The sequence below is a fragment of the Cryptomeria japonica genome, chromosome 4 (genome assembly GCF_030272615.1).
Source record: "Cryptomeria japonica chromosome 4, Sugi_1.0, whole genome shotgun sequence".
Classification (NCBI taxonomy): domain Eukaryota; kingdom Viridiplantae; phylum Streptophyta; class Pinopsida; order Cupressales; family Cupressaceae; genus Cryptomeria; species Cryptomeria japonica.
The window spans coordinates 157,619,569-157,632,254 of record NC_081408.1 but is presented as its reverse complement, the minus strand read 5'-3'; positions in this window follow the sequence as shown (position 1 = coordinate 157,632,254).

The following is a 12,686-nucleotide window of genomic DNA, read 5'->3' as shown; positions in this document are numbered from 1 at the left end:
ATGGAATTAACTTTAAATGCTTATATTTAGTCCCTTCTTGAATGCCATGTTGATCAAATGCGTAAGTGGTGTAGATGAGATTTATCGTAGATGCATGTATGTAATCGTCTTTTAGAATGCAATAAGTTGGAATATGAAAGAATGTAACTTAGAGTAATGAATTATACTCAGTTGTTGTTAAGGAATTTAAATATGCTTGGAAAGATCTCTTATGTTATGATGAAATCCTAGTGCATTAGAATGTTAGATGTATGGTTTGTAATTTTAAATGAAAAGATTGAATGAGGATTATGAATGGATCTTAATGATGAATCCTTGCTTGTGATTTACATTTCAGTCCTTTGAAAGAAATTATCCTGATTAAGAATTATCTTGTTGTTAGATTAGCAGCTTATTGGATTAATTGTGTGAGTTAAGTGAATTGTGAAATTTAAGTAATCTCGTTGGGAAACTCTTTAGGTGTTAGTTGATGTCTTCCGCTATGTAATCTGAATCTTTGATATCATGTTGTATCTTATTGTGGTGTAACTTTTTTTAAAAAAATTATTGCACCCTATCCTTGTGTTTTGGCTTAATCCCTTCGGGGTTTCCTGGCGGGGCATTACACCTAGTGCCCTAGTCCTCTTGGTCTATGATGCCTAGCACCATTGTCCTGTGAAATTAGGCCTAAATTTAAATTATTAATGGTCAATAAATTATAGAGTGGGATAGTGTGCGTTGGCTTCAACCTTCTTTCAATTTCAAACACAAAATGTGTAACTTTTGTATAAATACAACTTGCACCCATTTATTTAAACATATGTCTATTAGAATTCAATTCTTATCACTCCAATTGAGTAAAGAAATCATACAACTTCAAGGCACTAGAGGAGAGATTAGAAGTCATGCATTCAAGTTTGTAATCATGATCAAGTTTATGTGTTCCTCCATGAATGAAGGCACGCATCAACTCCTATCAAGCAACGTCAAACTTTCATGAGGCTTCAAGGAAAGAAGATTCATAACAAAGGTATCATTTATCAATTCAACATTTTCTTAAGGATTTTGACCTTTTTCCTACTAGGGGTAAACTCTCTTTTGTAATCATCATTATTATAGTCGAGGTTAAATCCTACTTGGGGTTTTCTTTAGAAATGGCCCTATATCACACAACACTTTTCACCTCTTTTCTACGTGTAGGTTACAAATTTGATAGCAAAGAGTTGCAGAGTACAAATTACTCATATGCATAGTTCTATATTTTGAATGGGTGTAAAACCCTAGTCTATGTTGATTTCCACATGGGACTCACACTTTTTGACTTAATTTCACAAGGAGTGATATATAGGTCATCATGATGTAGAAACTAAAGTTTTAGCAGATGGAAACACCTTGAGGTCTAGGGCGCTTAAAACACTTAACTGACACTTTCAACTCTAGATTTCAGTGTCGAGTTCCTCTCTATATTTCATTTTCAGATATGCGCTTCTGAGTTGGCTTTTTGTTCCATGTCTTTTTTATTTATGCTAAATTTTGTCAACTTCCTAACATTTCACCTAATTCTTATATCATTTCATATCGAATCATATCAATTAAAAAAAGAACAATAAACCATAGTGCCTAACTCTCCTAAGGGATTGAAGTTGGTCCTAAATGATCGTTATCCAATTAATGTAGGCTTGAAAATGGTTTCTAGTTTGCATGTTTAAGCTTGTGAAACCCAACTTTCCCATGATTTCAATTTATTATGAATTGTTAAGGGTGTGTAATATATTGAATAGTTAAGCATACCTAAAATCTGTTTTTTATATCACTTTATGAATACACATGATATTAGAAGGAAAACGTTTTCCTACAATACTTAGAATGCTCCTTCCAAACTTTACTGTTTTATGTAGAATACTCCTTTAATTTAATTTGCTGTTTTGAAGTTTTTCCATCCTACCAGTAAGAATAAACACTAAAATAAAAAGAAAACTCAATAATTTGTTCGGACTTCGCATTGTTATTTATATCCCTAAAATTATCAAAGAAAATGATTCTCCACAACAATACCAGAAAAACAATTCACTTTATTCTCCCATAGAATAATCCACCAACAATTATTACAAATTGATCCGTAACTTATTAAAATGCAAATGCAAAAGTTGACAAACAAACATATAGTACAACAAAGTTTTATTTATAAATACCTGCTTGAGCTGGATAATCTGGCTTACTCACAGGTAGTCTTTTGGGCTGCTGCTGTAATGTTGCTGGTACAGCTGTCAACTGAAGGTCTGGATAGAGAACTTTTATTTCTGAGAGGAGGCTGCTCAAATTCTTGGAGTCCAGTGAAATTTCCATAAACCTGCAGCTAAAACTCCTATCATGAGACCAGATAGCTTTCAACGATAAAAGCCACTATAAGAAATTTAACCATGACAAATGGAAGATTATTATATGAGTAAAAAAACGTGATAAATTTTGCAATTGTTATTATAACCTGAAAAGCCTGTTAGAAGATAGCTGTTTAGCGCAGAGCATGGATCCCTTAACAATTATTACAAGTGCATTTTTTAGCTTCTCCTTTGCCTGGAGGTCTTGACGTTCTAATCTGTGAATATGGTCGGCAAGGTCAAGCATATATTGCAAGAGCTTCAAACATTCATTCTGATTGTCTGACGTTTGCCCCACTTTTGTGAGCAAATAGCCTATCATGGATAGCCCTGCTACTATCCAGTAAGCTTTTCCTACTTGTTCAAGTATGCCTGATATAACATCTGATATTTGCTCACCAGATTTCAACAGATCTACCTGTAAACCCGAAAAGAAAAAACTCCAAATGAAAATCGGTACTAACGAAAATCAGATCTGAGTATTCTTCAAACAGATCTGAGTATTCTTCAAATAAGATATAAAGTTAAACATTTACTATACCGTTTCGCCAAATTTCTCCTTCTCTTCATCGACAAAGGACAAGAATTTGTCACCGCTCTCGATGTAAGAATAGCACTTGGGCGGTGTCTTTTGTGTTGGATGTCAATCCAGAAGAACAAAAAAATTCAATATTAGCTAAAATGAAATTTGTATCGATGCTCACGAACCACAGAACAAGGTCAATATTGTTTTCTTCTCATTTAAATTATTTAACACAATTTTGGCTGAATGAAATGATAAGATGAACTAAACACCAAGTCTCGAATTCAAATTACAATGAAAAAACGGAAGCGAACATACAAATCCATTGCAAGACGGTAGCAAGAGAAATAGATTTTACAATATACAAAAATAGTTTTGGAAAGGCCTTGATATACCTCTTGATCCTTGTTTCTTTTCAAGAGGATTTTGATGTGGTTGATTAAGTCATTGATGTTTGCAGTGCTTACAGCTTCGAAGCAGATCTTCACATTCTTCAGAGATGCCACGCTGAATGATGTGATACAATGCTCACTATTCTTTTCTCACAAGACTTTCCTTCCTAAACTCCTATGTCGAAAATAATGAATACCTAAAACGTAGGACCTTTACCTATATACAAAATAATTTGGTCGACTTTCTTACCTCGAAAATAATGAATACCTAATAACGCAGGACCCTTAGCATTATTTATTTATATATTATACCCAATAATGAATATAGAAGGAACATGTTATTTAAATGCTAAAAAATATTTTTTTCGAGGAAGCCACGTTCTCCCTCTTTCCTCCAGATTGCACCATTGCTAGTTGATTGTTTTAAATGTTAGAATGCGCTTTTCAATTTTGTAGTTTAATTTTCGAAGTTTTAATTTTCTCTTCATATTCAGTGAATCGGCTGCCTCCGAGTCAATAATATATAAAAAATAAACCAGTCACTGGGACATAAAACAAATCTTTAAGTTTTATTTATTAGGGGAAGCATGTTCATAGAATCATCTACAATAATCGTGTGTTTTGGCGATGCTGTGACAAAATATAACCAATATTTAACGGCAATAATAAGTGGGACACGATGGCCAAAGCTCATTACCATATCAATACAAGTTGAGAGATGTTCAAATATCTCTCTCTCACCTGTCTTATGCCAATTCTTTTCTTAATTTAAATTTTTTCTGGTCGTAATTGTATATATATTTGAGTTGTTTCTCCGAAGATTTCAATCTTCGAAGTGTCTTCTTTAGTTCTTCTTTATGTTGTATATTCTTTGATATTACTAATATATGCATATTTTATATATATATATAATAAAATGTTCAAATTAAGTTGTAGTTTATAATATATACAAATTTTACAAAATGATTAACATTATATATTTTAGAGATATAGTGTCAAGAATCATAGAGTTGGTAAGTCAAGAAGTTGAGAGACCTACTAAAGGATTTGTAGGATGAGCAACGTAAGCAAGAGCACGAGACTAAGCTATAAAACAAGAAAATCTAGCAGGGGAAGGAGGTACCAAATTTGTATAAGTCTCATAACTACTATCTAAAGTAGCAAGATGGACAGTGAGATGATAGTAGTTAGCATCCTTCCATCAAGTAGGGGAAGAATGCAGAAAAGAGCCACAAGGACAAGAAGAAGCCAAATGGCCCATAGAAAATCAGCATCTACCTAGAAATGGATTCCTTCGTAGTTCAAAATTTGATGCGACAACTTCCCCTACACCAACAAGGAGATCTCACTAAGGAGTGGCTTAAAAAGGTCCAAACCCACATAAATCTAAGCATGCCATGTTTATAAAAAATAATCATCTATATTTCCTTAAATTTAATTGTTAATTTTTTTTAGATTTAACATGTCATGTTTGTAAAAAATAATCATGAGACCACCTTCCTAATATTTGGAACTTAAATTTTAAGCTTGACCATTATTAAAACTATGCTAGAACCCATACTTTTAAAAGATTCAAAAAATGATTAGCAACAAAAGTGGAGATATTTGAGGAAGCCACCCTTCATCAAATTTTAACCTTACATAAGAAATATTATTACTTAAAACAAACTAATTAATTGAATTTATCTTAATTAATTTAAAAAATTATTTTCACATCTTAAATCATAAGTTTGTCACATTCCTTCCGCCAAGGCATACACAATAGTACAACTAAACAATAATAATTTATTTATTTACAAAAAAAATTAAAATTAATATCTATTCAATAAATTCATTCAATAAACAACATATAAAGAGTGAACATAACTACCAATTTTTATATAATATAGTGAGTCCAAAATAAATAATAAAAAGTTTAACCTTTTTATAACTAGACAAAAAAATTACTAATATATCTAAATATTTATCTAAAATTATTACATTTTGTTAAATATCTAATTAATCATTGCACTCAATGAACAAACATATAAAGAGTGAACATAACTCAATAATTTCATATAACATAGCGAGTCCAAAATAAATAAATAAAGTCACATCTAAATTAAAACTAAATAAAAAATTACTAATATATTTAAATATTTATATGAAATTACTACATTTTATAAATTCATTATCTTATTAATCATTTCAATTAGTGAACAAACATATAAAGAGTGAACGTAACTCCATAATTTCATCTGACATAGTGAATCCAAAATAAATAAAAACCCACATTTAAATATTAATTTGAGAGAATATTTGATAATATATCTAAATATTTATATTAAATTATTAATTAATAATATCTAATTAATCATTTCACTCAATCAATAATCGTAAGAAAAAAAAAAAGTGAACATAATCATTACTTATGAATCCTAAATATATTAAAACCAACATCTAAAATGCAATCCCGAGTAATCAATTTCCTCTTTTTTTTTTTCTTCCCCTTCAACTTCAACTTTACCTGACTTCCTTCATTTTACAATTTGCAAGGCTTTATGACCGGTGCTACTGAAATCACCCCTTAATCTTGTACACTCTTGGATATTCAAATATCTGAGTTCTGTGAGTTGTTTAAATCCAGGTACTTCTTCTATGTGAATACATTTCTTCATATTCAGACCTTGTAGAGCTGTAAGTTCCCTTCCCTTCCGATTTAGATACCGTAGAGCCTTCAGTTTTACCATGCTGGAAGGTAGTTCTTCCAATTTGTCACAATACTCTACAGCCAGCTTCGTTAAACTTTCAAGCCACAGCTCACCAAATGATGGTGGAAGATCTTTCAAGCCACAACTCACCAGACCAAGTGTACTCAACCAATGTAGTCCACATATCGCCTCTGGCAACTCCATTTCATCCCAATCGTATAATTTCGGACTTTTCAATGCAGTGGAACTCTGAAGTTCCTCTGGTAAAGTCTTTCTCGAATATGACATTACATTTAACTCTTGTAGAGAACAATTTGGAATTTTGGAGCCACTGGCATTGGCTGACTGCTCCGAATTTCTGCTTGTGATGATAAGGCATAAACTTTTTGGCATCTGCATGCAAATATTTTCATCAAGAATGCTTGCAATATCTGACACACAACTAAAGTACAGATTGCTATGGAATGTAATCCCTTACCTTGTAAATCTGATGAACACCTTTCATGAGAGGACCAATATAGACATCCAATGTCTTGAGCTCCTCAAAACGGAAGGGTGCACAAGGAATACTGAGATCCAAAATAACTTATCTCAATTCTGGAAATGGCTCGTCGCTTGTAGCGCTGACGCTGATGCTACGTCCCAGCATGACATCTCGTAACGATTTGTTCATTGAATTCAATTGCACTTTTTCGATCACGTAAGAAGAATGATGTTTGTCGCAGTAGAGTTCAATTCCTCTATCTTCTTGAGCTTCTTGAAAAAGTATAACCATAAAAAATATCAGCACACGCTAGGTAAAAGTACAATTATAATCATGAAGAGATGGTAATGGTTCTGTTTGAACAACACATGCTTCGATTTTTTTACATTTTACATGATTTTTCTCTAATAGAATCTACTTATCAGTGTGAGTTATGGCGAATCATCTAAACAAATCAAAGCTTAAAGTGTATTGTATGGTTGGCTCATCTCAAATCATTCACTGTTCTAATAGAATCCACTTATTAATGTGATTTAAGGTGAACCACTCAAACAAATCAAAGATTAAAGTGTATTCTTTGGGTGGCTCATTTCAAATCACTCATTTTTCTAATAGTACACACTTACTAATGTGATGTGAATCACCTAAATAAATCAAAGATTAAAGTGCATATTTAAGTGGCTTATCTCAAATCACTCAATTCACTAACATAACCCATTTACTAGTCGAAGCTTAAAGTGTATTGTTTAGGTTACTCATCTCAAACCACATACTTATCTAATAGAATCCACTTATTAGTAGAGCTTTATGAAGAAGGAAGAATCATATAAGAACCAAAGTTCATTCTCTAAACATGTACAAAGAAGCTGATGACTGGAATGCTCAATGAATATCTCATTCAGTGGAAGAATTTACTAGTTGGAGATGCCACATGGGAAGATGAAAAGTTCATTTAGAAGAATCCACACTTAATTACATTATAGACAATGTTTCTTTTAAGATGGGGGGAAAGGTATGCCCTCAATCCTAGAGTATACATACGGTTATGCATAGTCATCTTGTGACTAACTTAATTGCTGATTAAGGCATATTATCAATAGTACATTGTTTTTTAGTTAGTTAGGTCATCCTTGGGCCTGTACAATCATATTCAGGTTGTCCAAGGTGATATTCTAGGCATAAATAGTGTATACATAGGAGGTAGTGAGTTTTATTTTAGAATCTATTGTGAAGTGTGTTATAATTAGAGATATTTGGAGGTCTAGTTCCTTGAAGTGGCTTGTTACTTTATAATAATATATATAATTCTCATATTTTATATTTTATTCCTCATTTGTGCAAGTTATTTTATTACAAGACACTTGCATTCTTTGTAGGGGTAAATCTTTAGCCTAAACTAAGGGAAACCCTACAATGAAATGGTGGGGCTTCTTTCCTATTGTGGTAAAAACCAATGTCCAAAGCTTGTAGGGTTACTCTCTAACACATCAACAATTGAGGGGCTCCCAAGATCTGGTATCTTGAATAACCCATGGGATGTGGACTAGGGTATTTGCAAATTTATACTGAGAGGTAAATCCCTAGCCTAAATGTTAAGGGGAGAATCTTTGGTGAAATGGTGGGGCTTCTTGTATATAGTGATAGTAACCAAAGTTCAAATCTTGTAGGGTTACTATGTATCAGATCAACAATTGAGAGGCCCCAAACATATTGTATCCTCACTTATGCATGTGATGTGAAGTGGGGTATTCACATTTAACCTAGGGGCACATCCTTGTTAGCATAATGGTGTGTTGACCTTACAACTATATTAGGTTACTATTTATAGTAAGTTTGCATTTGAGCATAGATTGGTCTGAAATTTTCCCTAATGCTATGAAGTGGCTAGAAAGGAATTTTTGTATATTTTCATTGCAAGATCATGTATATATTTGAACATATTAAATTTTTTTTAAAAATTTTTTAAAGTTAATTTATAATACTTTAAAGGCATTTTTTTGTTTGGACTTCAATGTGGTCATAAATGGCATACTTGTTTATATGTAGATAGATCATTTCCGGAGTTTTTTAGAAGTTTCAAATAGTTCATCAATTTGACTCCTAGATTAAAACTTATGGCGTATAAAAATTGGGTCTCTTCAAACGAGAAATATAAAAAGTATGTTGCACACATAAATGAGCTATAAAGGTAGTTACACATATTGGTGTGTTTTTTGATACATCATAGAGCATCTAGGATTGAAGTTAAACAAAGAACCACTTTTTGGGGTGATTTTAGCTCAAGGTTATGTAATATAGTTTGAGGGTTTCATGTAATATATCTCCTATATATTTGGTGTTCATGAGATGGAGATTGTGTAAGAGTCTTATAGTTGTTTAGTTATCTTGAGATTCATGGTTGGGGATACTCTTGTTAGAAGTTTTATCTACAAATACATTGTATTATTTTGTTAGTTTTTTAATATTATATGGGGTACCTTTTGGAGAGTGTATTTTTCCTATTGAAAGGATTTTCCCTACATAAATCATTGTGTTATGGTTTGCATGTTCTTTATGTTTATTTCTATTAATTTTTAATAACTATTATAAAGATCTAAAAAATATTTGTATTACCATCATTTCATATTAGTGTAGGATTTTTTTTTTTCTACTTTAACTTCCTTAAAGTCCATAGCCTAAATTTAGGGGTGACCAATTAGTGAAATGGTTGGGCTTCATTCCTATAGTGCCAACAACCAAGGTTCAAGTTCACAAGGTTATTACATATCATGCCATCTTGACTTACTCAAGGGATGTGGAGTGTGAAATATTCATTCCATCTAGGGTTACATCACTAGCTTGAATATAAAATAAGTTACCAAAACTGGAGACAACTAATGGAGATTGCATGGGTTTTGATACAATATAGTTTTTCATGGAGTACTACAATCAAGAGAAGGAAGAGGATGAATAGCTATTGGATATGTTATGAGAGGCCCTTCTTCTTGGACAACATGTATAAAGGATGGTTGGAAATATGTTTAGGGGTCTTCTTTCTCATTGAAGGATCTCCCTACTTCACTAATTTCCCCTAAGGATCTTTTTTTTTCTACTTTATGTTCCATTGTATGCTTGGAATTTAGTTAGCTCCTCTTACCTAGTTGCTAATTTATTGGGAGATGTTTAGCATAAGGAGGGGGGAAATACTCTTTTGGACCTTCTGGAACCATGTTTGTATGATAGTTTTAGTAGTAAGCTAGTTCAGACCTCTAAGATGCTTCTTTCCTCTAGCTTTGCTAATTATGGTTCTAGTCTTAATGGCCTAAATTGCATTTATATGAGGGGATTTCTCTTGTCCCCTCTCAAGACCCATGATATTTGTGTTACCAATTCCCTTATTTCCTTATGCTAGATGTTGTTGGTGTTGAGTTTTCTAGCAAGGTTATTTTGGGAGCTCCTCAAACAAATATTGGATGTCCTTCTAATATGAATTCTTTGACTAAGGCCTCCTCTTCCTTTTTGTGTAAGGACTCTCTTGTGTCTTATTTTCCTAGAAAGGGGCTAGTTTATCCTTTTCCACGTCTACTACTCTGTGATACCAATGGTGATTTACTAGAATCTATCTCTACTACCCAAGTGGTTGTTAATCATGTCTTAAGTTGTAATTCTGATGTTTCTTTAGGTGGTGATTTCTCAATCTCCAATTTTAAGCTCATAGGTGCTCTCCTTTCAAGATTAAATAGTGTATGTGGCTTGTTCTAGACTTGTCCCCTATAGTTGCCCCCTTGTTGTTGTGCTCTCTCTAATAACTTAGGTTTGTTGTTGGGGGAGTGGCAATGTGCCTTCTTTCTTTATTAGGGTCTTTGATATCTCTTTGGACAATTAATCTCTTGTTTTTCAATTCGCCCCCATTGGAAGATTCTTTGGGTCCATGTCAAACATATATGTTATCCAAAGTTGGACAATCAAATTTTGGCATTTTTCTAGTCATTGTGTTACTAGTATACATCTAATTTGGTCATTGCCTTTTTATCATATCATCGTTCAAACAATATTTAGATACTCTTCAAGCAGGTCTCTAGTTTCTTGGTTGGTCCTTTCTTCATTTGTCTAGATGAAAAAGTCACTTTGATACTTCTAAGGTGGATTTATCTATATCTTGGGTTTGTCTTCCCAAGCTTCAGTTGGCTTCTTCATACAAAGATTTAATCCAACTTATAGGTAATGCTAGATTGTTGAGTGGGTAGTCATTGGCAATGTTACCATCTCTCACCATATCTTCTTATAGAGTCAAAAATTTCATACCCCTTTGCATTTTCACCTATAACTTTGTATCCACTTTAGTGTCCATTCTCCTAGCATCTAAGTAGGCTCATTTTAGCCCTTGGATTATCCTTTTCCCTCTCAAGATGCTCAAGAACCCTTTTTAGCAGCTATCCTTTAGCTTCTATTTTGCATTACCTATGTGTTTCTCTTGTCACTTTCCTTTTTTAGCATGATTTTTTTGACACTAGCACGTTGTGTGGATGTTCGTGCACTGTGCATTCATCCTGCAACATCTTAATGTTCAAATGTCAATTTTGAACTTTTTGACACTTGTCAACTACCTTGGTCGGTGGAAACAACTTGATAGCCCTCTTTTTCCCTCCTCTTCTCACTTTTAAATCCATCTTTTCTCCCCATTCAATCTCTCTAGATTCTAGAAACAATATCTCTAGTTCCTCCATGCAATTTATTTGGTATTCTAACATCTCTCTCTCTCTCTCTCTCTCTCTCTCTCTCTCTCTCTCTCTCTCTCTCTCTCTCTCTCTCTCTCTCTCTCTCTCTCTCTCTCTCTCTTGCTACAACAACCTCACATATAACTCTTGGCTTCCTCAAGCCTCTTTGGTAGTATCTCTCTATCTATTTTTCTCATCTTTGAGCATCTTGTGATTTATCACATTCCCTATCTATTTATCTTTTCATCTATCTATCTAGTTGTCTATGGAGGTGAAAACAAAAAAAGTAGAGTTTAATTGAGGCAAACTCCTATATAGACCCAACATTTTTCCTCTCTAGCTTGTGTGTAGGTTTCATTGGAGAAGGATTACTTTGTTGGAGGCTTCAATCATGGATCGATTGTATGATTATTACCTTCCTCTCTTTCATTTATCCTTGTACATTTCCATATTTGTTTTCTTCTTTTTTTTATATATTAGTTTAGTTTTACTTCATCAGGAACATGTATCTGTCACCCTAAGATCTCTATACAGAACTTTGTACTTTGTTTGTATGGGATGCCAATGTGTCATACTATCATCAAATACCCGTGTGAATGCATCCTTAGATAGAGAGTTAGCAAAGGGTGTCAAGAAGCCTTTGTAGCGCATTCAATGTTATCTACTGGGTATTTGACAACCTTAGCCTTTATACTCATTTGGGATGGAGAGGTATATTAGTGAGTCCCTAAGAGGTTGTTATTTCCTATTAGTGTGGTTCATTTCCCCCTCTCTACACTTCCTATTTATGAGGTTCTTTGTGTTGAAACTCATAATTTTTTTCTTGGCAACATCAAGACTTTTTCTATCTTTTGTGAATCAAAGAAGGATATTATTTTTGAGTCCTCGTAGCTATTCAAAAGTCATCCCAATAGATCACATGAGGCCACCTCTATTGCAAGTTGCTTGTGCTTCTATCAAATTTTTTTTTGGTTGACCATGTTAGTAAGGTTCCTAATTCTTTGTAGCAACTCTTTGATGGTGGCATAGTAATTAAAAGGAAGTTTGATGAAGTTCTTGGGAATCCTTTGATTGTGCTCCCTTCAAAGTTTGTAAGCACTCTCGACTCATGTCATCTCCCTCATCTGAGGCCATTGCTGAAATTTAGATTCAAACCACCTTGATCTTGTTGGCTTTGTTATTGGTTTTGATCCATTTTAGTTTATGTCTCTCTTATCCCGAGACATGTTTTTTCTACCTACTTGGTTGTTATGTTTCCTTAGGTCTAGGATTTTCCCAAATCAAAAGTAAGCCTAGTCTAAACATAACATGAGTTGCAAGCAACGTAGTTCCTACCAAGCATTGGCAGGCAAGGAATGTGGTTGTTTGGTGTGGCATAGCAGTACTTGGATGAAATAGATTATTACAACAAATTGCATTTAATTATAACTGCAAATAGAAGAGGAGTAATTGAGAAAGAGGAGATATATTAGTATGTGCAATATCCATGTAACAAGCATACAAAACACTAATACAAAGTGAAAGAATATATATATATATATAT